Raw genomic sequence first — 15,253 nt, 5'->3', positions numbered from 1 at the left:
TTATCATTTTTATGTCAATATGAACTTTTGTCTTGAATCTTTTGGATCTGAATATTCATACCACAATTAAGAAGAATTACATTAAAATTATGCCAAGTAGCACTCCACATCAAAAATTCTGTTTTTATCATTTACCTACTCGAGGACGAGCAGGAATTAAGCTTGGGGATGCTTGATACGTCTCCAACGTATCTATAATTTTTGATTGCTCCATGCTATATTATCTACTATTTTGGACTATATTGGGCTTTATTTTCCACTTCTATATTATTTTTGGGACTAACCTATTAACCGGAGGCCTAGCCCAGAATTTCTGTTTTTTGCCTGTTTTAGGGTTTCGAAGAAAAGGAATATCAAACGGAGTCCAAACGGAATGAAACCTTCGGGAACGTGGTTTTATCATCAGATAAGACCTAGGAGACTTGGACCCTCCGTCAAGAAAGCCACGAGGCGGTCACGAGGGTGGAGGGCGCCCCCCCTAGGGCGCGTCCCCTGCCTCATGGGCCCCTCGAAGCTCCATCGACATACTTCTTCCTCCTATATATATCCACGTACCCCCAAACGATCAGAACAGGAGCCAAAAACCTAATTCCACCGCCGCAACTTTCTGTATCCACGAGATCCCATCTTGGGGTCTGTTCCGGAGCTCCGCCGGAGGAGGCATCGATCACGGAGGGCTTCTACATCATCATCCCAGCCCCTCCGATGAAGTGTGAGTAGTTTATTTCAGACCTACAGGTCCATAGTTAGTAGCTAGATGGCTTCTTCTCTCTTTCTGGATCTCAATACAATGTACTCCCCCTTTCTCGTGGAGATCTATTTGATGTAATCTTCTTTTTGCGGTGTGTTTGTTGAGATCGATGAATTGTGGGTTTATGATCCAGTCTATCTATGAATAATATTTGAATCTTCTCTGAATTCTTTTATGTATGATTGGTTATCTTTGCAAGTCTCTTCGAATTATCAGTTTGGTTTGCCCTACTAGATTGGTTGTTCTTGTCATGGGAGAAGTGCTTAGCTTTGGGTTCGATCTTGCGGTGTCCTTTCCCAGTGACAGAAGGGGCATCAAGGCACGTATTGTATCATTGCCATCGAGGATAACAAGATGGTTTTTTTATCATATTGCATGAAACTACCCCTCTACATCATGTCATCTTGCTTAAGGCGTTACTCTGTTTTTAACTTAATACTCTAGATGCATGCTGGATAGCGGTCGATGAGTGGAGTAATAGTAGTAGATGCAGAATCATTTCGGTCTACTTGTGTCGGACGTGATGCCTATATACATGATCATACCTAGATATTCTCATCACTATGCTCAATTCTGTCAATTGCTCAATAGTAATTTGTTCACCCACCGTAGAATACTTATGCTCTTGAGAGAAGCCACTAGTGAAACCTATAGCCCCCAGGTCTCTTTATCATCATATTAATCTCCATCACTTTATTATTTCTTTGTTTACTTTGCTTTTACTTTTTACTTTGCATCTCTATACCAAAAATACCAAAAATATTATTTAGCATCTCTATCAGATATCACTTTCGTAAGTGACCGTGAAGGGATGACAACCCCTAAGCGCGTTGGTTGCGTTGAGCTATTGTTTTTGTGTAGGTACGAGGGACTCGAGCGTAGCCTCCTACTGGATTGATACCTTGGTTCTCAAAAACTGAGGGAAATGCTTACGCTACTTTGCTGCATCATCCCTTCCTCTTCGGGGAAATCCAACACAGTGCTCAAGAGGTAGCACTGGCCAACCGATTGAACCCCTCCGGAGCAAGGAAAAAATTTAATGCTCAGTGTGGAGTTCTAGTTAGGGACATGATCCTGATCAACATCGAGCAATGGTTGAAGCCTAAGGACAAAGACTCTCAAGTGTCTTATGTCAGCGATAGGCAGAAAGCTAATCTTTGGACCGCGCTGCAGGAAAATTTCACCTTCCCGCCAGAGGAGGATCCAGAGAATCCAGTTAAAAAGCCAATGATCAAGGCTTATCCTCTTAAGAAGATGGCTTAGCTATTTAGGAGGTGAAAGAATGAGCTGAAATCATCGTTTGTCGACCAAGACAAGACTCCAGAATTCATCGGCCGATTTGAGAAGATCAAAGATCAGTGGCCCGCATTTGTCACCAAAAAGAAATCTAAGAGAGCAGCAAAGATGTCAGCGACAAACAAGAAAAATGCTGCAAAGAAGAAGCATCACCATCGCACGGGGTCAGGTGGCTACCTGAAAGCCCGGCCGTTGTGGGACAAGGTTGAGAATGACCTCATTGCTAAAGGTATCGAACCAGAGACGCGACGCTGGCCAGACCATTGCAGGACTGGATTCTTCGGGGTTGGGGGAAAATTGGACCCTGTAACAGGGAAGTCCATTTGGACCAACGAGCAGCTGAACGCACCCATCGAGAAGCTTCAGGGGTATATCAAAAAGGCGCAGCAAGGGACGTTCGTTCCAGACAGAGAGAACGACGAGCTCACAGAGGCCCTCAGGAATCCTGAGCACCCCGGACGGACACAAGGCACGCCAGGCTCCCTTTCATGGAAGGCTAGATTTCCTGATGCAGGCGGTTACAAACGCCGGGAGAGGAAGAAGAAAAAGGAGCTGACCCAACTACAGGCACTGCACGCAAGGGTACAAGTGCTAGAGGAATGAGACAAGGCCCGCAGCACGCGACCTGCCGAAGCTACTACACTCGAAGCTACACCGCCATCTCAGCGGAGAAGCAACGTGGCTTCCACGGAGCTGCTTCAAGAGCTTGTCTTCATGGCTCCTGCTAGCTACCCCGTGTACTTAATCACGTAGTCTCAAAATTTCCACCTTATGACGCAATGGATGAATATGAAAGTCAAGGCGGCTGTTGGCTCTGTTGCACGTCCTGAACCTGGCGCAACTTTTCACTGCCGGCCGATTCCAGAAGGATATGCTAGGGTGATGGTAGACGAAATAATGGAGGGATTTGAGGAGCTCGAGCTTGCCCACCCTACCGGTGAATCGGAGACTCGGCTGGGTTCTGCTCTGAAGACTCCATGCCTATGGCGGAAGGAGCTCATCAACCTTCCGAACTGGACGGCTCCGCCTCCTCCTCCTCCTCCTCCTCCGGCGAGTCAGGGCACTCCGCCTCCTCCACCGCCTCCTCCTCTGGCGAGTGATCAGGGCACTCAGCCTCCTTTTCTGGCATGTGGTGGCACTCTGCCTCCTTCTCCGCCTGCGCCGGTGCGCCCGAGCAGCCACCAGCCTCCTCCTTCTCCGGCGTGTGGCGGCACTCCGCCTCCTTCTCCGCCTGCGCCGGCGCGCCCGAGCAGCCACCAGCCTTCTCCTTCTCCGCCTTGCCAACAAGGGCGGAAGAGACTCGCCGCCCCGCCCCGGCTGCTTCAGCGCGTCGTAGTCCTTCTCCTCCGCCTCGTAAGCAAGCACGAAAGAAGACAACCGCAGCCTCTCCGTCTGCTCCGGCATCTAGCAGTACAACCAGAGGCGGGAGGCAATACAAATTCGGTCCACCTCTCAAGCCTCTAGAGAAGTTACCATACGAGAGGACTGTGGAAGAAAATGCGAAGATCATGGAAAAAGAAGTGAATGCCTTCTTTAAAGGGGTGAAAGCAAAGATACATCCACCTCCGGAGGAGAAGGTAGACCGGGTGAAAGCAAATCGCACTATCGATGCCCTGAGGAAACCACCAACGTCTCTGCTGAAAAACAACTATGAGCGCATTACTACAAAGGTATATATCGAAGAGGAGCGGTCGGTAAATAATATCAATGATCGAAGGTTAGCAGAATGACGAGTTGGGAAAAAAATAGCCCAGCTCGGCAAACAAGCGGACCAATCGTGCCCCCCGCTCAAGGTGTCTAGCGATATCGTCGCTAATGGTGCCCGATTATAGCAATCTTGAAGATTACCTACCCGACGATGTACATTATGATTTCTTGGAGGTGGAAGAACACCAATACCATTACAGGAAGCCTCTTGTCAAAGATGAAAAATCTCTAACAACGATGATGCGAACATTCCATGATTGGTACATGAAAACTTGCAGAGAGTCTGGAGGGACGAATACTTTGTATCTGAGAGTTAAAGAGGAGCACGACCTCGTTGGAATTGATTTGTTTACTGTTCCATTTGAGGAGTTCTTCCAGTGGTTCAACCAAAAGGCCCTCGATAAATTAACGGTCACTTGCTATTGTCTGTAAGTACTACTTCTGTCATTAAGTCTCTATATATAGCTCAGCTCTTTCATTGCATGTATATATGATTATCCTCACTATATTATGCAGATTGAAGATCGTCGAGTGCAGAAAAGCAGAAATGTATGATTGGGTTCATTAACACAAATCTCATAGATAAATTTGAGGTTGAATAGAACGCCGATGATGCTGAGGCCAACTTGCTCAAATCATTGATAGTAAATCAAAACAAGATAAAATACTCTTTCCTTACAACTTCGAGTGAGTGTTACTGTCTTGTGCATATTCGGTTTCCCTTATTACTCGAGCGAGGTTATAGTAATGTAATTGATGATGCATGCGTGCGCAGCTTCCACTATATTCTCCTGGAGAATAAGCTTGAGCAGGGACTAGTAACTGTCTTAGACTCGAGACGAAAATCTCCCAAGACCTATGCGGACATGACTAAAATGCTCGAGAAGTAAGTTCAATCGATCATTATCGCACCATATCGGCAACTTTTTGTTCATTTCCTGATATCAAGTAATTGTTTTCTTTGTCTCGCAGTGTTTGGAAAGTATTCACCGCAAAAGCTCCGGGACTGCCGGGGGAGCTGCGATGGACATACCCGAAAGTAAGTAGTACTAGCTAGCTAGTTCCGCACATCTCAATCCCGTTGATTCTAACTACTTTCATCAATGCCATTTATAATGCTTCATTATCAGTTTGATTGACCTCTATTTCTCATAAAGTGCTTGTGGCAGGAACAAGGGAATGATTTCTATGGATACTACGTGTGCGAGTTCATGTACAACGCGACTTGCAAAGATAAGCGGGGCTACTCTAAAAGACAATTTGATGTGCGTAAGCAATAATATTCACAATTTCATTTTATTACACCATCATTTCTGTTGAGTTTCATTCATATATATGTATTAACCCCCTTCTTCAAATTAGACGTGGGAGATGTGGAATGAACTCCTACCAGAAGATCGCATGAAAGCAATTCAAGAGGAATTAGCGGGATTCTTTCTTGACCACGTCATCAATAAAGCCGGAGAATACCATGTGGAACTTGATTTCAGATGCTAGGGGATTGTAACATATCTTACATATTGTATATGTATGTAGCCAGTAGCGTCGGATAGATAATACGAAAACTTGTTGTTCGACCAATCTCTCGGATAAGGAGAGGTTGATCACTTCTCTCGGTATGCATGATGAAAATTCTGTACTTAATGGTTTCCTTCATTTTCTTACTAGCTAGCATGACGAGGGCCTCTCTATACGTATAGTACGTAGCATCGACCAAGCACGGAGATAAGAGAGGACACTTCTCTCTATTAATTAATTAGCTACCTAACACAATATATGAAACACCTTAATTAACCATACAAACCCCCCAAATCAACCCCCCTTTCAGAAAAAAACAAAAACCGTAGCCCCTGAACAGCTGACGCGTGTATGCCTATTGGTCCCGGTTGGTGCCACCAACCGTGACTAAAGGCCCTCCTGCCTGGGCTCACCACAGCGGCCACGTGGAGGCCCATCTGTCCCGGTTCGTATAAGAACCGGGACTAAAGGCCAAGGGCATTAGTAACGACCCCTTTAGTCCCGGTTCCGCAACCGGGGCAGATGGGCCTTATGAACCGGGACAAATGGCCCTTTTTCTACTAGTGCTTGTCCAACAAGATAGGGGTGCTACAACCTTATTGGGCCCATAGGACCAATAACTCTCCCCTAATAGGCCTTATTGATATTTTCCTTAGCCCATTGACTCTAAATAAATAATACATACTCCTATATAATTATCTAAGGCCTCTATTATTTATATTAGGTCCCCGGAAATATTTCCCACCTATCTATCATTTCCCGGTATTACCCGGTACTCCCCGAAACATAGCGGTTTCTCTCGAAACTATTCTTTTGTTCCCGAAACTATTTGGAGAATATTTTCTCATATTCCTCACTCCACTAGACTTAACATATCGTAATTCCCTTAAGCGTGTGACCCTGTAGGTTCGGTAAAACATGGACATGAACAAAAACATCTTTTGTTGAATGATCAATAGGGGAACCATGGACATCCATACATGAATGATATTAAAGTGAAGATTTGGTTATCACATGCTATTCCCGTTGCTTCACGATATATTACAAAACCCGAGGTGAGATATGCCAGTCTGTGAGTCATACACATGCTCACTATACCGGTCTGCTCATTATCGGTTTTGTTCTTCTTTCTCATTGTCATGTTCAGGCATCCTTGTGAGCTAGTCACATGTGTCTGGCCAGACAATGATGGGTGTCGTCACACCGAGAGGGCCCTAAGAATATCTCTCCATCGACGGAGGAGAAAATACCACTCTTGAGCTATCTAGTTCCTTGTCACCCTTTCTGATAAACCTGTAAGTTGTCATTATGATCACCTTGTTACAGATGACGTTGGAACAATCCCAATGTGTACCATCTAGTATGATGGGACTCGATACTCTCATGGTCTAAGGAATTAGGCATACATTAACTCTCCTTGTTACCACTGTAGACCTGCGACAATAACATCTCTAAGTATATCAAAATAGTTGGGTCAATTCAATATGATCGTTTTTCTAACATCATACCCTCAATGTTGTTGGCATTCTTGATACACTAAACAAATACCTATGGTCAGGAAACCATAATCATCATACAACACTTAGCTAGTCCTAGAGGCAAGACTAGGAATTAGGTATCATTCTACACGTGCTTATGAGTTTTCCTCTTAATCACTTATTCAAGAATCACAATAGTTATAGCATAGAATATAGAGACATAATTATAAATTTGGAAATAAATAATACAAATATTATTGCCTCTAGGGCATATCCGGCCAGTCCAAACTTCACTTGTAATCTCTACACAACACAATAGAAGGCTTTGAAAAATTCCTCATGAATTTTGTTCCTACACGCCGCACAAATTTCCCATAACATCAATAGTATAGTTGAGAATTCTATATGTGTTGTAGTCTCCATTAGATGGAACAACCATTACTTTATGTTTGATGCAAACTTGCGCACAAATGCTTGGTAAGCTGGCCATAGTGTAATCAACGAGGGCATGTTGCCATGTTTCCTTTGATCCTGTGCAAATCGTGCACTTTGTTGAAGTAGACATGCCCCATATGCAATACATATCTCGTTGGTAGTGAATTCTATGTGAATTGACATGCTTTCGTTGATCTGTAGGAGCTCGAGCTCAGCCTACCCACCAACTAGTCTTCTCATGTCTTGTTCATGGTCACCAACATGAGATAGTAGGATCCGACTCAAAAGGGCCACTTTGTTCATGCAGCCATGCCTAGAAGTCCTCTTTATGTACCATGTTGGTTGGTATTGCATTAATGGCTTTGATGTCCATCAATAGAAATAAATCTGCAACACTTCATTGTTCTACTTCCATTCGTACCATGAATGAGGGCAACATAGACTCTGGTGGTCCATCAGAAAGCGCAACCACTGGCCACATCCATTCTGATCTTGGTATCTAGTTATAGTTCAAATAGACGTCATCATACTGTTGGAAATATGGTGGGTGAAACCAACTTGTAGAACATTCCATTCTTGAACAATCACTTTCCAAATTCGTCATGGTTTATTTCCCAAAGTTTCATTCATGATGTCTGCATTTGTAAAATAGACCACTAAGCATTCGAGCACTCAATGTCTCCAAGTTCAAAAGAACTTCCAAGCTTCATGTGCGAGAAGTGCGAAGTTTAATAACTCAATATATCAAAAACCAAGTCCCCATATGTTTAAGCATTGTGAGAGCATCCCATGAAACACCTTGAGGATTTCACTATCCTTCCTTGCTTCCCCACCCAAAACAATTATTAATGAATTTATCTTCTCGCATAAACCTCTCGCGAGCTTGAAGCAAGCCATAAATTAAGTGGGAAACACCTGCTTCAGTGTAAATTGATTAAAACTTCTTTCACAACAAAGGAAAAATGCAGTCAATCCAACTAAGAATTCTATTTCATACTCCATCCTTTTGGTCTTTAAAATCACCATTAGCTAATCATCCCACCTCCGTTGACATTTCTAGGTAAGTGCTTACTTAGGTACTTTTGTTACCTTGCATATTTACTTAGTAGGATCCTTGGAGTGATTTAGCCCCTAGTCGAACAACTAAATGGGGGTTATCCTTAATTCTTCATCTCGACAATCACCCATCGACAACAAAAATGAGAATAAGTTGTCCCTGGTGTTGACTTATTTTTTTTATTATCTTTGTATTAGAAAAATGGATTGGCCTAGTAATATCTATTTCTTTCCTATCTTTTAGATTTTTATGTAGTTTTCTTGCTCAAAATAATCAAATTGTGGTGTAGGCCTAATACCCATCATATTTGACTTTTCATACTTATATGTGTCCCGTGACAATGCAAGAGCACATTGCTATTTACTTTGAATTGATCAATAGATACTATAGGAAAGCCTACAACAAAATGTGATCAAAAACCATTTTGTGAACCTGTAGCTTTACGGGTCAGAAACAATACAAGACTACACATACAATTTTGCTTGAGGGAATTGTTTGTGATAGGAACCTGATGTTCCCTGGCTCTGGTGCGAAAACAATTATGTTTTTGGCACTGAGACATAAGGGTTTGTAGTACTTAGAAAGCTTTCCTCTCAGTTAAGGAACCAAGGTAATCAATCCGTGAAGCTAAACTACAAGCTCAATCATCAGCCGTAAACTCAACTTAAAAACTTAACTTGTGTCCCCAACTGCTCTAGTGAGGTTTTCAATCTCACTAGCTTGGGTAGTTAAACAAGGATTAGCGTATCAAGTCTTTGGAATTGTTAGAGAATTAATACAATAAAAAAATTCAGATATTAAAGAGCAAGAAAACAGAAAATAAATATTTGTATTTATGAGGAAAACAGGAACGGGATCCATAAGTTCACTAATGGCGTCTCTACAGATAGTGTAGGCATGGTTAACAAATTACAAGTACATACCAACTAAATTCTAGTGTTTATGGCAAATCGTACATGTCATGATTACATATAGGAATTACAACATTACAACATTATATCCATAGACCACTATCCAGCATGCATATATAGCTAATAATCCACCCAAAGACTGCTATCCAGCATGACATCATGAGTATTAAGTCATAAAATAAAGTATTGCATTAAGCAACGTGAAATAATGTTCACAGTTGGGTTCTCTACACATCATCCATTGAAGAGATAGCAAGATCAACTATAATTTTTATCCTTAGTGGCAATGGTACACCCACAGGCGGAGCTCTCGGTAGGGCGAGGTTGGGCGCTCGCCCTACCTTGATTTCCAGCGATTCTGTTTTACATATGCAAGCCAGATCGATGACTAAACAAATACTGCGAAAGAAAAACCTGTTTTATTGGGCTGCGAGCAACACCATCGTATTCATAGCGGCATGCCAGGGCGGCCCTTCCCGTTCATATGCCATATGTTATATATCAGCAAGCCATCCGCGGCGAACCAACCCATGATTTGATGGTTAGAAGGACCCTGATATCCCCAACCCATCAGGGTTCAAGTCCTGGTGCTCGCATTATTCCTGAATTTATTTCAGGATTTCCGGCGATGTGCTTAGTAGGGTGCGTGTGTGCGTTCATATGGGTGAGCGTATGCGCATATGTATGAGCGTTTGCGTCTGTATTGATGTTCAAAAAAAAAGCAAGCCATCCGTGACTTGAACGATTTCTCGTGCCCATACGTTTGGAAAGTGTCATTTTTCTTGTTTGTGCATAACATTTTAATGCATCCAAAATATTTTAGGACTTAATATTGTAAAATTAGCAACGATTCTTTTCTATTGTGCCATGCAGCTTCCTGACTTTATTAATTTGTCACATTTCAGCGTGTGCATGTAACTCTTTTACATGGAAAAACTATTTATGTGCATTTTAATTTGTATTGGCTACTTTAGCTTTGCATCAAAAAAGATATATGCTTTCGTGTCTGCCCCACCTAATTTTTTGTTCCGTCCTCAGCCACTGGATACACCGCTGAGCTTTCTATTCTTACAGCCACTAAAAATAATCTCTCAAAGCGATCAAACCAAACTGATGCACACCACTCCCTTTTGCAGGCCGTTCATCAAAACATAACCAGTGAATAAACTAAAAGACTCGAGAGTATATCATTCTGTAAATCATGTTCACATAACCAAAACAAAATCAAAACAACAATTCATCACACCGTGACAAACACACCATGTTCAAATTGATCATAATCATGGTAGGTAGTTCATGTTATCTTTTTACTGAATAACGAGAGAGATAAAGATGCCACGTAACTACTTTTATGGACAAATAGTCTGAGGGAAACTCACACATAATCAAGCAAGCAACAATGTCGATGAAGAAGTCGTCGATGATGATCTCCCTCACAATCACAATATCGGAAAAGGAATCCTCATTGGATCCCCTCGGATTGCATCTAGGTGGAGGCAGAAAAAGCTAAGGGTTTGTGGTGGTGGTGGTGGGGGGGGGGGGGTATAAAGCGATCGGGGTGATGAGGTGCTTGGAGGCGGTGACCAGGGGCTCCACACGCCCCCTCCAAGTGCCCTAGGCCTGGGCCGCATGGGCCATGAATGTGTTGGCCACCTCGCCTCCTCTAGTGGTTCTTTGGCTGATAGAGTGGTTCTTTGGCTGATATAACTCCTTCGATGAAATTTCGAAAGTGATTTTTTCCTAGACCTTTTTCTTTTGCATCAAAAACACTAAAAATAGCAGTTGGCACTAAATTATATGTTAGTCCAAAAAAATAATGATCTATAAACCAAAAACAGGCGAAAGGACAAACAAAAGCGAACAAAATCTACATAGCTAACAAAAAAAAATGATGGGCGTAATAATTATCTCCACTTGAAGATCCATGTGGAATATATTTATTTTCCTTCTCTTGATAGTTTTTTACCAGGGTTTGAAATTTAGCAGACATGCATTTGCTAACTAGGCGTCTAGGCCAGGGTAGAAAGTGTTTCAAACATGTGCCACAAGGTTCCTACCGATATGACCAGAGCTTGTCAACTAACTTTATAGTCGGATTCTCCTTGGAGAGAAGAGCTTCTAACGATCTACTAGAAACTACAATCTACCAGGAGCTAATATGAATGATATATTCATCTTTAATGTAATGATCAACCACTTGGGTCTTATTGACCTTACGATTAAAGGGTGTGCGTTCGCCTAGAGCAACATGCATGATCACCCCATGTTAGAACAGTTAGGTAGACTGGTTTTCCATGACACACACTTGGACCCTGCGATTCCCCAATACCATGGAAAATCATCAGAATTGTCACGCTTCAGATTAATTGCCATGTATCGTCGTTATTGAAACTTCAACTCCTCCGGCCTTAGTTTTTTATTTTGCACTCAGGCGGGAAACTATATCACAAAATATTTTAACTTGTGATTTTTTGGAATACTTTTCACTAGAAACGCAAACAACCTATTTTTAGGTATATACACATACCAATCTAAGAAGCTATATGAACAAACAATGAGTTAGACGCATCTAGTTCGATCCACGTAGCAGATCTTGAAAACACGTATCACTTTCTTTCCTCCAGGAGAAGAAAGAAAGGCGATCTCGCCTCCCGCCGCCAGGGCGCCTTCCCCCGCCGCCGTTCTCAGGCATCCCCCCTCCGCCGACGACCTCGGTCGTTGGTGGTGAGGGGGTTCGCCGGATCAACGCGTGTGAAATGTTTTAGGCATTAGTTTCTTAGGGTTTTGGGTTGTTCATAGTCTTGGCTTCGGTGGTGGTGATGGCGGCGCTGACTAATAAATCTTCAGATCCTTCCCAAATGAGGCGATCCGCTTTTGGGGTGGATTTAGAAACTAGTCTGTTCAAGTAAGGGTGGTGCGGCGGCGGCATCCTCGTGATGGACCTGTGTCCTCGGGCTCCACTGTTGCAACGGCGTTTGCTCCAGCGTCGGCGTGGAGCTTGGGAAGTAGTCCAGGAGCAGATGCAGATTATGGTCTGGATCGGCGGCATCTGGAAGATGGTGGATCGTGTGCTGGGTTTGTGGTTTGTGGCAGGCAGGTATAATTTCCTCCTTCAACGTCTTAGTTGGGTGGGGGTGCCAGATCTGGAGTTCGATGGCGTGTCCGGGGTGTTGCCCCGGTCTGATTCGTGGAATGGCAATGTCTTTGACTTTATTGACGAGCCACCTTGGAGGTCCGCAAAACCGCATATCAGCGATGGAGCCGCGCCGAGCTCGGGTGTGGATGTGATCTGTCATTTCTCCTTTTCTGGCTGCTATGGTGGTGCCAGAGGCAGGTGATAGGCTTTGGTGTCAAGCTTAGAGGATTCTTCGGTCTTGTTTGTAATTTTACTTCTTGGCTGCTGTTCCTGTGTGCAAGGGCTACTGTTCTGCTGTCTTTTCAGTTTTGTCAGGTCGGTATGTACCTGGCTTGTACTATGATCCTTATGATGTAAATTAGACACGTATTACCATGTAAAAAAACAATGAGTTAACGAAACATTTTCTCTTGATTTGTTATTATTTTTTATATATCATCCATCACAGCGAACACTAAAATGTATATTTTAAAGAAGTGTCAAAAACATTTTTATATTATTGGACGGATGGAGTATATTTTAAAGATAATAGGAAATGCTATTTTGGAAGTAGAAAAACATATATGCTAATGGGCCGCATAAATATCCGGCCCATTTTACTGGTGCTTGAGGCGAAGCTGGGTTCACTCGCGCTAAATACCGCAGGCGCGAAGCATTCTCCGACTGGCCGTGTGAAGCGGGGAATAGTTTGGTTTGCATCGCGTTCCTTTCCTAAAAAGAAAAACAATTAAAATTCCCGCGGGCGCGAAGCATTCTCCGACTGATAAGAGCGGTACGCGCCCGCGCCGCCCGGTCGTCAATTACATATAGCGCCGCCGACCGCCCGGTGACCAACACCATCTACAACTTTGCCACTTCGGATCAGCCCGGTGCAGCTATGGCGATGTCGAAGCATGCCGCCGGCCCCGCCGCCGTCGCTGGCCCAGTGGTCGTGCGCCAGGTCGAGGCGACCACGATCTGCTTCTCCGAGGATCCCGCGCCGGCCAACACCGGCTACCTCGCGGTGATGGTGACGTGCTACGTGAAGCGGTCCCTGGACTTCCGCGGGCACGGCCAGCGCCCGTACGTGCTGGAGCAGGAGTACATCTGGGATGGCAGCGACACCGCCACCACATTCCTCGTCAGAGACCTCTCCGCGCTCCAGAGCGACGGCGCCTGCCGCTGGGCCCTCCGCGGGATGCTGGCGGAGCTGCCGCAGGTCCGGGCGCTCGGCCTTCCCGAGGACGAGTGGGACGCCGTCGTGCCGGCGGACGTCGTGCCGCAGATCGTCCGCCTGGCGCGCGGCGACGACGCCAGCTACGGCTTCACCTTCTGCTTCGCAATGGAGGTGAATCAGCGGTTCATACACGGCGAGCTGGCCCTCCTGATGGCTTGCAAGGAGTGGGAGCTGGGCGGCAGCAAGAGGGCCGACGACTGCCCGATCTGCTTGGATGGGCTGGAGCTGGAGGGACAGCCCGCCGTGGAGCTGCCGTGCAAGCACCCGTTCCACAGCCAGTGCATTTCCACATGGTTTTCCAAGGAGACAACTTGCCCGATGTGCCGTGGCGACGTGAGGCTCTGTGCCCTGCCGGAGTTTCTCAACCTGTAGTGCACTGGGGAGATGTGGGACTCAAGGCCTAGCCCAGCAGCCAAGCAGTACCCTATTTTTAGCAGTTTCCTCTATCTATCTATTCTTTTTCCAGAAAGAGTGCCAAGCTATTATATGTAAGGTGTGTCAATTTCAGTTTGAGTCGGTTATTATCTGTTAAGTTTGTTGCTAATTAAAAGAAATGGAATTGGGCTGGGCTTGAGACTTCACTATATCCATTGTTCCAGCCTTGTAGTAAGTTTAAAGATTGGCCGTACATTCATTCATGTTTTTGCAGGGGAGATACTTGTATTATTCTCTCGCAAAAAAAGATGCTTTTATTATTCAAACAATAGGGTCACAACAATCAGTTTCACATAGTTTAACGGTATCAGAAAGATCAGACCCCAACCAGGGTAATGGATCCCGGATGAAAGAAAATCTCGTGGGGCACCGAGGTATTTGGTTACCACGGTAACCAAAAATGGCGGACAGTTACTGAACCATTATTTTAAATGAATTTTGAATCTAGATAAAATCCATCCAAAATTCAGTCAAATTGATTCAAATTCAAAATTTTAAATTTTTTGGCCCGGTAAGGCGACTTCTCATGGTGTACTGTGATTTGCGGTTAATGCCCCTGGTAACCAATTTTTATGCTCGGTACCCAAATTTTAGTAGTTTCCTCTATCTATCTATCTATCTATCTATCTATCTCACCCTTTTTTCCCGCAAAAAAAATAATGTATCTCACCCTTTATCATAAAAAATCTATCTATCTATCTATCTATTATTTTCATCTCAAACAAAATATATTTATTCTTTGTTCCAGAAATGTTAAGTTATTTTTCTCAAAAAAGAAGAAACGTTAAGTTATTATCTTTAAGTTTGTCACTTTCAGTTTCAGTAAGTTATTATCTATCAAGTTCGTTGAGAACAGAAATGGAATTGGCATGGGCTTGAGACTTCAGTATATATACATTGTTCCTGAAAGTCCTGCTCGAGCTCAAATGCTCTTGGCACGAATCCCGAAAGGATCTACGAAGAGTAACCACAATGATTGTATCTGAGTAGAAAGAAGCAACAGACAGTGGCATGACAAAATAAAGGATCAAGTTTGCCTATCTAATTTTCGTCCTATTAGGTTATGCAATGTCATCTATAAATTAGTTGCAAAGTGTCTAGATAATAGACTACAACCGATACTCAACGAGATAATATCTCCGTATCATAGTGCTTTCGTACCTTTGAATGCACTTTGAAGGTTGATAACAGATAATGTTTTGCTAATCTTTGAATGTCTTCATTATACTCAGCATGAGAAGATCCCGACTAACAATTTTAGTTCATATAAACTTGACCTGTCAAAAGCTTATGATCGTGTTGATTGGGTGTTA

The sequence above is a fragment of the Triticum aestivum genome, chromosome 3A (genome assembly GCF_018294505.1).
Source record: "Triticum aestivum cultivar Chinese Spring chromosome 3A, IWGSC CS RefSeq v2.1, whole genome shotgun sequence".
Taxonomy (NCBI): Eukaryota; Viridiplantae; Streptophyta; class Magnoliopsida; order Poales; family Poaceae; genus Triticum; species Triticum aestivum.
The sequence above is the reverse complement of the archived record's forward strand: the minus strand, read 5'-3'. Positions refer to the sequence as shown.